Here is an 11,507-nt window from a genome sequence, read left to right as displayed (position 1 = left end):
TGAGGGCAGCGAGGCCTGGCCCTTTGCACGGTAGTTGGAGGAATGTTTACCTAAACTACTAGACAGGAATGCATCGGATGGGGAGCGGAGGAGATAATCTCGAGGGTGAAATACAGTTTTTGGCAAGCGACAGGCTGGATCAGGCACCGTTAGCCGCGCAGGGAGTAAGACAAAGTTCATGGTCACAGATGCGGGCTCAGACTGGAGCTTTCAGAGGCAGAAGGCAGGAAAAGGCTTGGTGGCAGAATCAGGGCCTATTCGCCTGAATCTGTAGAAATGTGGAAAGTGAACCATATAAAGCCGGTGGCCTTTTATACTTAGGAATAGAATATCCGGCCCATTCATGGCGGATCTGAAAGAGGACATGTTGACGGTGGACGCACATGTGTTTGCGTCTTCATAACTGGAACTGGAGGGAACATACATGTACTTGTGACTTATACATGAAACCGTTGGGGTCCAAGATAGGGGACATAACCGACCATAAAAATCCATATTTCCACAGGAATATGGTGAAAATTAATTCAATTATTATTAATTATTTAATATTTTGTATGTATTGTTATTTTTAAATAATTCATCATTAAGTAATTATTAATTGGTAATTAATTGCTATTAATTGATTAATTGATAATTATATTAATTATAATTAGTGTACTATTATTTTTTATTTATTGGTAATTGGTAAATAATGTATTGTTATTTTATTATTAATTGTTAATTAATATGTATTAATTGATTAATTGACAATTACATTAATTGTGTTCTTTTTTATGTGTAGCGGGTTGTATGTTTATGGGGGAATAGGGTGGGAAGTAATTTAATATTATTTAAATAAATATTAATTTAATTGTATTGGTATTTATTATTAATTTTTAGTTAATTAATTTGTAATATAGTATTTATTGTACAAAAATTATTTAATCAATAAGTATGCTAATTTAACTGTTATGCCATCCTACATTTTCCACACTGTTACATTCACTGGAGTTGGAATAGACTTTCCCTACTGTTGCACTCTCAGGAATGGAAATAGTAATTTTTACCCCTACGCTATCTAACACTTTCCCTACTGTTGCACTCCCTGGAGTGTAAATAGTAATTTTAACCTCTACGCTATCCAACACTTTCCCTACTGTTGCACTCAAAGGAGTGGGAATAGTAATTTTTACCCCTATGCTATACAACACTTTCCCTACTGTTGCAGTCACTGGGGTGGGAATAGTAATTATTACCCCTACGCTATCCAACATTTTCCCTACTGTTGCACTGTTTGAAGTTAAAATAGTTATATTATTACCTCCGAAATCTAATATTGTTTGTATTATTTTAGTTAGTGTGGTATATAATTAATATTAAAAAGATTAAAAATAATTTAATGTTTTTAATTTGTTATATATATTTATTTAATTTTTATTTATATTATTGTTTGATGTGTAAAGATGTATTTATAATTTATATGATATTTTTAAAAACATTATGTTATTAAAATAATTACTGCAAAGTATTAGTAAGTATATATATTATATAGTAGGGAAGAAATATCGTTAACAAAATATGAGGAAGCTGGCCGAGTCCCACGTGGGCTAAGAATCATGTTAGCTCCCAATTTCGAATACATCAATCCTGAAATGCTAGCTGAATGGGCTGATAACAACCTCAGCGCCTCTATGAATGCGGTCAGGATTTTAATCAAATATGCTAGAATCGATCGGAGCATTCTCCTTAAACAAATTGAAGAAATCAATGGCCAACTCGATCAACGACCCGAAAAAGAGGAAATTCAAAAACAAAGAAAGGAAATTGATGACAGAATCAAGAGGCAGCAGGAAAGAATTAAGCTGAGAAAAATACGCAAGTTCACTAGAGACAAAGAAGACTACGAATTAGGACAGATCTTCACATTTGCTCGTCGTTATGACAATGCAAGGAAAAAGCGTTCCGATGTATTGACTACCACACGAAATGTACCTACGACGAATGAAAATCCCATAACGGTCAGGTCGGACACATCAGATTCGGCTTCATTGACCAGCGGGAGTGGAGGGGAAGAAATGGACCGTATGAATACTAGCACGATGTCAAACATACTGCAACCGGGAGAGGAATTGAATTTTTTGGCCGAGGACCGCCGTCAGACCCTGAGACCGCGGAATCCGCAAACATCCGCAGGGTCAGGCGCAACAGGAAACGGAGCGCTAGAAGAAAAGCCCGCAACATCAAGAGGCAGAAAAGCGCAATGGCGACGACGAAGATGAAAGACTCAAAGCATTCCAACCATTCGAGCAACAGCAAGACCGTAGTCAATCTTTCGAATACTGTTCTCACAGCTGCCGATGAGAACATCCTATCTTTGGGCCTCTCGTACTGTGCAAACAACAACTTCAACTATAGCAAGACCAGGGTAGATATATTCAGCTTTGTGAGGAAATTGAAATTGAAGAAATTCTTTACTATCAAGAGCGGAAACAAACAACATGCTACGACAGGCAGTTCAGCTGTTACTGCCGACTATAATCTGGAAGCATCGGATGCTCAACTGCTCCTCACCATGGCTGAACTCAACAACCCTGATGCGAATTCCGCCAATGAGCCAAAAGACATACGGCCCACACAGGAAAGACTCTCAACCCTTATAAATACGGACTCATGTGCTGGCCTCAGTCCCTTTAAAGGGAAATCGAGCTTTACACCTATGATGCCCAAAGACGCAGTGGATATATTCCAAGAGATGGTCACCAATGACTTAAAAAATCTGTACAGGGCAATCAGTCACAAGAAGGCCAAAATTAATCAACAGGAGTCAGAATACAAAAAACTCATGACAAAACTTAATAACAACTCAGGTTTGATAATTTGCACGTCCGACAAAGGAGGGAATGTGGTTGTTTGGCCCAAGAATGAATACGAGTCAGAAGCAAGAAGGCAGCTTGCCGACAGTAACTGCTATGAAAAAATAAACATCAAGCGTTACAATGTTGCCAAAGAATCCCTTAAGAGAATGTTACACTCATATAAGAGACAGGGTTTAATTTCCAACAGCGAATTCAACTTCTTGCATAATGAATTCCCCACAATCCCCTCGCTGCGTCTCATACCGAAAATTCACAAAGCCACAAGGCCGGTACCTGGCAGACCCATCATTTCCGCTATCAACAGCATCAGTGAAAACACCAGTAGGTATGTGGACTATTTTTTACAGCCATTAGTTAAGAACTTATCCACCTACATTAGAGACACTAGTGATTTTATCAGAAAGTTGAACAACATTGAATGGAAATCTGGGTTCTTGTTAGTGACTCTTGATATCGAATCACTAAATACAAGTATCGAACATGCCACAGGTTTAATTGCCACCAAACACTATCTGGACCGCAGACCGATCAAATTTAATAACCATAATGCTATGCTTTTGGAATTAATTGAATGGGCTCTGTGCAATAATCATTTTATGTTTGGCAATACCCTATACTCCCAAAAGAGAGGAGTCGCCATGGGAGCTTGCTTCTCCCCCAGTTATGCCTGTCTTCATGTTGGCTGGTGGGAGGAGCAGGTTCTCATGGGGACACATGCGGAAATATTCAATTCCCAGATTGTCACATGGCTCAGGTTCATTGATGATGTTTTTATGGTCTGGAATGGGGATCTTTCTAGTGTAATGAATTTTATTGAGATTTTAAACAGTAACATTTTTAATCTCAAATTCACGTCGCACGTAGATCACAATTCAGTTGAGTTCCTTGATACTAGAGTCATGATTGTTGACAACAAAATTGAGACAACCCTATACAGGAAACCCACTGCTGGCAATTCTATTCTGCACGCCAGCAGTGCTCATCCGCAGCACCTGATAAGAAGTATCCCCTACGGGGAACTCCTCCGCATAAAGCGTATTTGTAGTACACCTGAGGAGAGAACCAGATGCTCGGAGGAGGCTATAACAAGGATGAAGGAAAGAGGGTACACTGAGAGAATTCTGAGGGAGGCCTATGATAAAGTACAAACCATGCCCAGAGATACTTTACTAATTGATAAGTCCAACATCCCTATTATCAATGTACCTGATCTGGTGGTGGATGATCCCACTTTGGACGTACCACGTTTAATTACTACCTACAGTAGGCAACACCATAGAATAAGGTCTATTGTTTCAAAAAATTGGCCCATTCTACTTACTGATGGTGTACTGGCCCCAACATTACCTTCTAAACCTGTGATCACATACAGAAGGGCTAAAACAATGAAGGGGGAACTCATGGGATCCAACAGGGACAAACCTGCTAACAGCACGTGGCTTAAACCAAAAAATGGATTCTTTAAATGTACAAGCTGTAGGACATGCAAATTCGGTCAAAACACCACCGAATATCGTGTACCCTTTAGCCCCACTGTAAGACAAATCAAGGGCCACTACACTTGCAAGTCAGAATTCGTGGTTTACGTCCTAAACTGCACATGTGGGTTAAACTATATAGGCAGTACAAAACTCCAAGCCCACACCAGAATCCTTCAGCACTTAAGAGCAATTGTCAACAATGACTCGAGCTACCCCGTAGCGCGACATTTTAAAAAGTATCACAACAATGACCTGAATTGTCTTAAGTACTTTGTTATTGACAATATTCCTGCAGAACGCAGAGGGGGCAATAGAGAAAAATCGTTAAGACAGCTCGAAACAAGGTACATCCTTGAGTTCGACAGCAAGGCCCCCACAGGACTCAATAACTCTGAGGACCTGTATAATTGTATATGACAGTATTAGATTATCTTCACGTAAATATACACATATATATCCTTTCAGACTAAAATCTGAAAGAGTCAATTGAGACATCCATTAACATCTGTTTTGTGTATGGTCACTTGTTCCTTGATTTTAGTCTTCTTTATGCTCTCTTAATTTTAACCACAAATAGTTGGTAAAACAAGGAAGTAACATTACGTATTACTGTTCAAATATTACAATATGGGTTTATAATGGATGAACCATTTACTGACTTCTAAATGCGTATTTGTTTCTTGTTTCTTGTTCTTTTTCTCCTGCCTCTTTCTGCCTCCTGTTTGGTTACTTTTACTAAGTCTACTGCTATCTCAACTGTCGCCCATATTCTTGCTGGAACCGATGTTTGTAACATCTTCAATGGAAGATACACCCAATGTGGCCTCTTCAAAGTCCATAAGCCATCATATGTCTGGGAACGTCGCGATCCATATCATGATTTTGGTGCAAACGCCCATTAAACCAATCCCTACGATTTGAAATGGACTTTGATTTTGGACATATTTGATGTTCAGGCCGGGGCATTCCAAGAATCTCCATTGTTATATACATAATAGTTCCTTTCCCGTGTTCTCCTATCCTGCTACTTTGTCACATTTTGCACTTATTTTTTATTCTTTGGAAAATTAAGATTCACATGAACGATATATTGTCATTAGGTTTTGAATTTTTATTAATTTTATTTTTGCTTGTCAATTATTGAATCCTGTACCCATGATCATTTGTGAATTAGGTTGAGAGTTTTTTCTTTGCTGATCAATGTGGATATAATCATTGCGTATTTTGCACAAAAACATCTTGATATTGTTTTATAAGCGATTAGATTCGAGGGTTCTTATTAAATGTATTTTATACTTTTAAATAGTTTTATAGCTATCCCCTATTTATAATCAAATATCCCATGTAAATATTTGCATTTTACACTCTGCAGCATGTTTTGCACATAATTTGCAATTTGCACTTCAACCCATGCACTTTGGACAGCTAGTATTTGCACCTTATTACTGATCATGTATTTGTACACCCCCATTATGCTATATAATGACAAACAAATTACGAGTATTTCTTCTATATCGTTCAACACCAACTATCATGTGACTTTAAAATGCTGTATAAAAGGATGTTCAGTATGGTTGTTACTTTATGTGATCAAGGCCACCTGGTGGCCGAAACGCGTAATGACATGCCACGCCGTTACTAACCTTGAATAAATCTTTATGAAGCACGTCTGGTGTCCGTGTGCTTTTCCTCCTCGCCCGCTGGGAAGTGGAAGGATGCGCTTGATATTCATATTATATAGTATATGTATATGTTTAATTTATTTTTACATTATATATATATTACTTATAATTTTTAAACATTTTATTATATGTATTATTTACTTTATTTTACATTATTTTTATATCTTAAATAAAAATCAATATTTTTAATAACGATATTTTGGACATCGATATTTTTTTCCCAATATTTTTGTATTTTGCATAATGTAGATAGGATTTCGATATTCTTCACTTCGATATTCTTGCGTCGATATTTATGTAGGTCGATATTCTGACCTTCAATATTCTGTCAGTGATTCTGAAACGGCAGGGAAAAGAGGGGTGGGGATGGAGTTTATGGGGTAATACTAAAGTGATGCGTATTGGCAGTAGGATACGATAGACTATGTGGACCGGGATATTGTTAACATGCGACTTTGAATGTAAGCATGGTTCATAAGTCCTGATACGATGTTAACATGACCCAAATGTTAATAAAGAAATATACTTAAAAAATAAATAAATCAGCGCCTTAGGACCCTAGTGGGTGAGTAGTTGCTCTTTATAAGAACCCTGATTGGTCAGGTATACAAGTAAATGAGTGGGTGTGTGATTGCTTTGATGGGTGAGTAAGTGGCTTTGTGAGTGAGTGGATGGGTTAGTGAGTGGTTGTGCTAGTGGCTGTAAAGGTGAGTGAGTGGTTGTGTCAGTGGTTGTATGGGTGAGTGAGTGTATGAGTGTCCATATGGGTGAGGAAGTGGGCATATCAGTGACTGTATGGATGAGTGCCTGCATGTGTGAATGATTGTATTTGTGAATAAGTGGCTGTGTGAGGGGCTTCATGGGAGAGTGAGTGGGAGTGGCAGTGGCTGTATAGGTGAGTAAATGGTTGCGTCATTGGCTCTATCGGTGGATTAGTGTACATGTTACTGGCTAGATGGGTAAGTGAATGGGTATGTCATTTGCTGTATAGGTAAGTGAATAGGTGTTTGAGTAGTTGTATGGCTAGACTGAGTGCTAGTGTCAGTGACTGTATGTGTGACTGAGTGGCTGTGTGTCAGGAATATGTCCAATGCCACCATGTGTAGCACTGTACATCGCTGCCATGCCTAAGTCCTGTCCTACCTGAGTAGAAACTGCTGCAGTGTAGTCCTGACTGGTCCCTATGTACACATTGGGACTTGCTGGCACTGACATATTTAACTGTTACAGGAAGGGTAATTGCAAGCGATTACTGTCTGCACTGGGATTTGTTTGCACTAGCGCACTTAACTGTTGTAAGTGATCCCTGCTGACACTGACACACTTACATTTTGCAAGAGATAACCGTGTCACCATGAAGATCGTTGAGGAGACACTGGTGTATTGAAGTTACAAATGTGCCGTGCTCTGAACAATGTCGCCGTAAGCACAAGCTTAAGGAAAGCCCATCTTGCACATGAAAAGCGTTCTTTTTAGTTTCAGTTTCCATTCTTTTTAGTTTTCAGGTTTCTATTTTAGAGAAAGGGTAGTTTCACAGTAGTTCTGCTCCCGGGCGCCATCTTGGGTGTGGCATTCTAATAAATATGGACTGCACCCAACGCCAACTGCTCGCAATTGACGATTGCTGAGTGAAGATGGAGTGCAGTTCTCGGTGGTGTGAGTTGTTGCGCTTAACGGACATCAGAAGTCACAAAGGACAGCTGAATCACGGTCAGGCCAGCTGGGCTATTTATCCATAGTAATATTGTAATAAGAGGAAAGACAATTTCTTTGGAAGTGATTTTAAGAGACCACAGTGCCGCACGTGCAGAAAACATAGCAATCCTTTTAACTTCTAAAATCCAGTTTTGCTTTATATGAGAGAAGAAAGGACTTAGTTATGGAATCCATGACCACAGGAGTTTTGGTCTGCTAAAAATAGATCATTATCAATTTGAAGGCAACAATCCATCAGATTTCTAAGTTTATTATAATAAATGACATATAGAAATAAAACAAGCCTTGGTTATTATATGAACACTGATAAGAGCATATCAGAGAATAGAGGTAAGAAGAAACCCTTCGATTAATACATGCTGAGATTTGATTTGTGATGCATGAATGTGAAGTACACCAAAGTCATTGTTAAGCAGATCATCATCTCGTTCCAAGTCTCCCTTCCTGCAGTACCCTCCCGAAATCCCTTCTCCTCATCTGGCCACATCGATAATCTGTGGCTATAAATCATAGATTTGGTGCTGACAGGAGGTGGGCCTGTTGAGGATAAGGCTCCCGAGGAATCAATGGTCTTGACACTGTGTGAGTGGCTGTAAGGATGACTGACCACTACTGTGAGTGGCTGTATTGATCAGTGACTGCTAGTGTGACAGCCTGTATGGGCTAGTGAGAGGGTGTGAGAGTAGCTGTATGAGCATGTGAGTGGTAGTATTAGTGCCTGTGTGGATGAGTGAGTGTGTGCTTGAGCAGGTTTATGGGTGAGTTAGTGGCTGTGTGACTGGTTGTATGAGTGATTGATTGGCTGTATGAGTGGTTGTATGGGTGAGTGACTGCTACTCTCAGTGGCTGTATGCGTGAATGACTTCTAGTGTGAGTGACTGTATGGATTAGAGACAGGGTGCGTGAATAGCTGTATGTATGGGCATCTGCCGGAGCAAATAGCTGCATGGATGAGTGAGCAGGTACAATGGTTGGTGTATAAGTGAGTGAGTCAGTGTGCAACTGGCAGTATGCATGAGTGAGTGGGGGAGCCAGTGCATATTTTGAGTGGATGAATGGGGATGTGATCTTTTCTATGAGGGAAATTATAGGTATGTGAGTGGCTGTGTGCTTGAGTGACTGCTTGTGTGGGAGGCTGCATGGGTAAGTTATTGGTTGTGTAAGTGCCTGCATGAATATGTACCTGAATGATTGAGTTAGTTGCTGTGTGACAGACTAATAATCTGCTGTATTATACTGAAAGATTTAATTATAAAATAGACAAACTAATAGGAGGGTAACGCAAGAGCACGTTGTGGCCGATTCCGAAAGCCGGTTGGACAGCTGTCCGTAGCCTTACCGTGCGACCGACACTTACCCGGAGCCGGTCCGTCCTGTAGAGGAAGTACGATGCGCATAATTGCCAAAAACAGGACCGACACGTAGGCTGTGAATCAAGCTCCATTCTCCGTCCGAGCCGTAACACCTAATGATGAACCGAGTCGCCCGGAAGCAGTATCCATAGCAGTTTCCGGCATGACAAGTACGATGCGTACTTCCTACACGCCGGACGGGTCGTCACGTACGGCACGTCACAGCATCCGGAAAACAAGCATATCAGCTACGATTCGTGCCACATCTCAATACACGGCTACGAGACAGACCAGGTTGCAGCGGGTACGAGACGGAGCAACAAGTAGTGTGTACGACATGAACACATCATGAATCCCATCACGCAGGTCATACCAGTACTCTACATCTATGACCAGATCAGGAACTGACGCCGACTGCACAGGCGGTAAGTCAGACACCTACCACATAAACAAAGGACACTTACCCGCAAAATGGCACACACACACACAGGGGATCCACATCCTGGCCACTAACAACAGCCCACCATAGGGGTTGCATGGCCAGCACCACTAACACCCCCACCCATAAGGTTCATGTTGCCCATCACCCCTGCCACCCCCACCCATAGGGGACCTTTTGCCCATCACCCCTGCCACCCCCTCCCATAGGGCTTATGTTGCTCATCACTACAGCCACCCCCACCCATAGGGGACCTGTTGCCCATCACCTCTGCCACCCCCACCCATATGGCTGATGTTGTCCATCACCCCTGCCACCCCCACCTATAGGGTTTATGTTGCCCATCACCACAGCCACCCCCACCCACAAGGGACCTGTTGCCCATCACCCCTGCCACCCCCACCCATATGGCTGATATTGCCCATCACCCCTGCCACCCCCACTCACAGGGGACCTGTTGCCCATCACCCCTGCCACACCCACTCATAGGGCTTATGTTGCCCATCACTACTGCCACCCCCACCCATAGGGAACCTGTTGCCCATCACCCCTGCCACACCCACCCATGTGGCTGATGTTACCCATCACCCCTGCCACCCCCACTCACAGGGGACCTGTGGCCCATTACCCCTGCCACCCCCACCCATAGGGCTTATGTTGCCCATCACTACAAGCACCCCCACCCATAGGGGACCTGTTGCCCATCACCCCTGCCACCCCCACCCATAGAGCTTATGTTGCCCATCACTACAGCCACCCCCACCCATAGGGGACCTGTTGCCCATCACCCCTGCCACCCCCACCCATATGGCTGATGTTGCCCATTACCCCTGCCACCCCCACTCACACGGGACCTGTTGCCCATCACCCCTGCCACCCCCACCCATAGGGCTTATGTTGCCCATCACTACTGCCACCCCCACTCATAGGGGACCTGTTACCCATCACCCCTGCCACCCCCACCCATATGGCTGATGTTGCCCATCACCCCTGCCATCCCCACCCATAGGGGACCTGTTGCCCATCACCCCTGCCACCCCACCCATAGGGCTTATGGTGCCCATCACTACAGTCACCCCCACCCATAGGGGACCTGTTGCCCATCACCCCTGCCACCCCCACCCATATGGCTAATGTTGCCCATCACCCCTGCCACCCCCACCCATAGGGCTGATGTTGCCCATCACCCCTTTCACCCCACCCATAGGATGGGTGATGCGCAACACATCCAGCACACGCCAACATCAGGTATGTCCGCAAAATATATTCCCCCTAATATCATGTCAACAGTGTGTAGTCTGTGGCAAATGCCCACAACAGTGATTATGGCTACGAGCATACAATGTAATTAACAGCACATGTGTGACCAACACATGAGTGTGACATACACAAGGCAAGCATCACCATAGCACTGTGGCTATGTAAAAAGAACACCCCCTCACTGTGTAGAACAGAAGTTTAGTGGGGGCTTCCAAAATGCATCAGATGTTCAGCATTGTGGTGATGGGGACACAACTCCCCTCATCACAGTGACCAAAAGGTAAGTGTCATCATGGTCAAAGCTGCAAATAACAAACAGCATGTATGATCCCTGCTCCCAACACATCAAACACTTCTGGGGCAAACTAGTGGTTGTGTCCCATACAAACAGAGATGTGGTGAGGCTAACAGTGCTGTGAAAACATAACACACTCTCTGCCATGTGCAGACAAGCACCACACATGGGGGCTGACAATGCATACAGCGTACAATGACACAACAGCAGAAGTGACCATCACCAAGCATGCACACATCTTGAAAATAGACACAACAATCAAAACAACATGTGTAGGTGTCAGATCCCAAACTCACATTCCATGCCAGCAATGGCACCTAACAACCAGGATGAATGTACACAATGATGTGATATGACTCACAGGGACAGCAGGCAAAATCACAGAAACAGCATCCAGACAAAGGCCCACAACAGCAATACCAATGCA

This window comes from Triturus cristatus, chromosome 4_1 (assembly GCF_964204655.1).
Source record: "Triturus cristatus chromosome 4_1, aTriCri1.1, whole genome shotgun sequence".
NCBI lineage: Eukaryota > Metazoa > Chordata > Amphibia > Caudata > Salamandridae > Triturus > Triturus cristatus.
Note: the sequence above shows the minus strand (reverse complement) of the source record.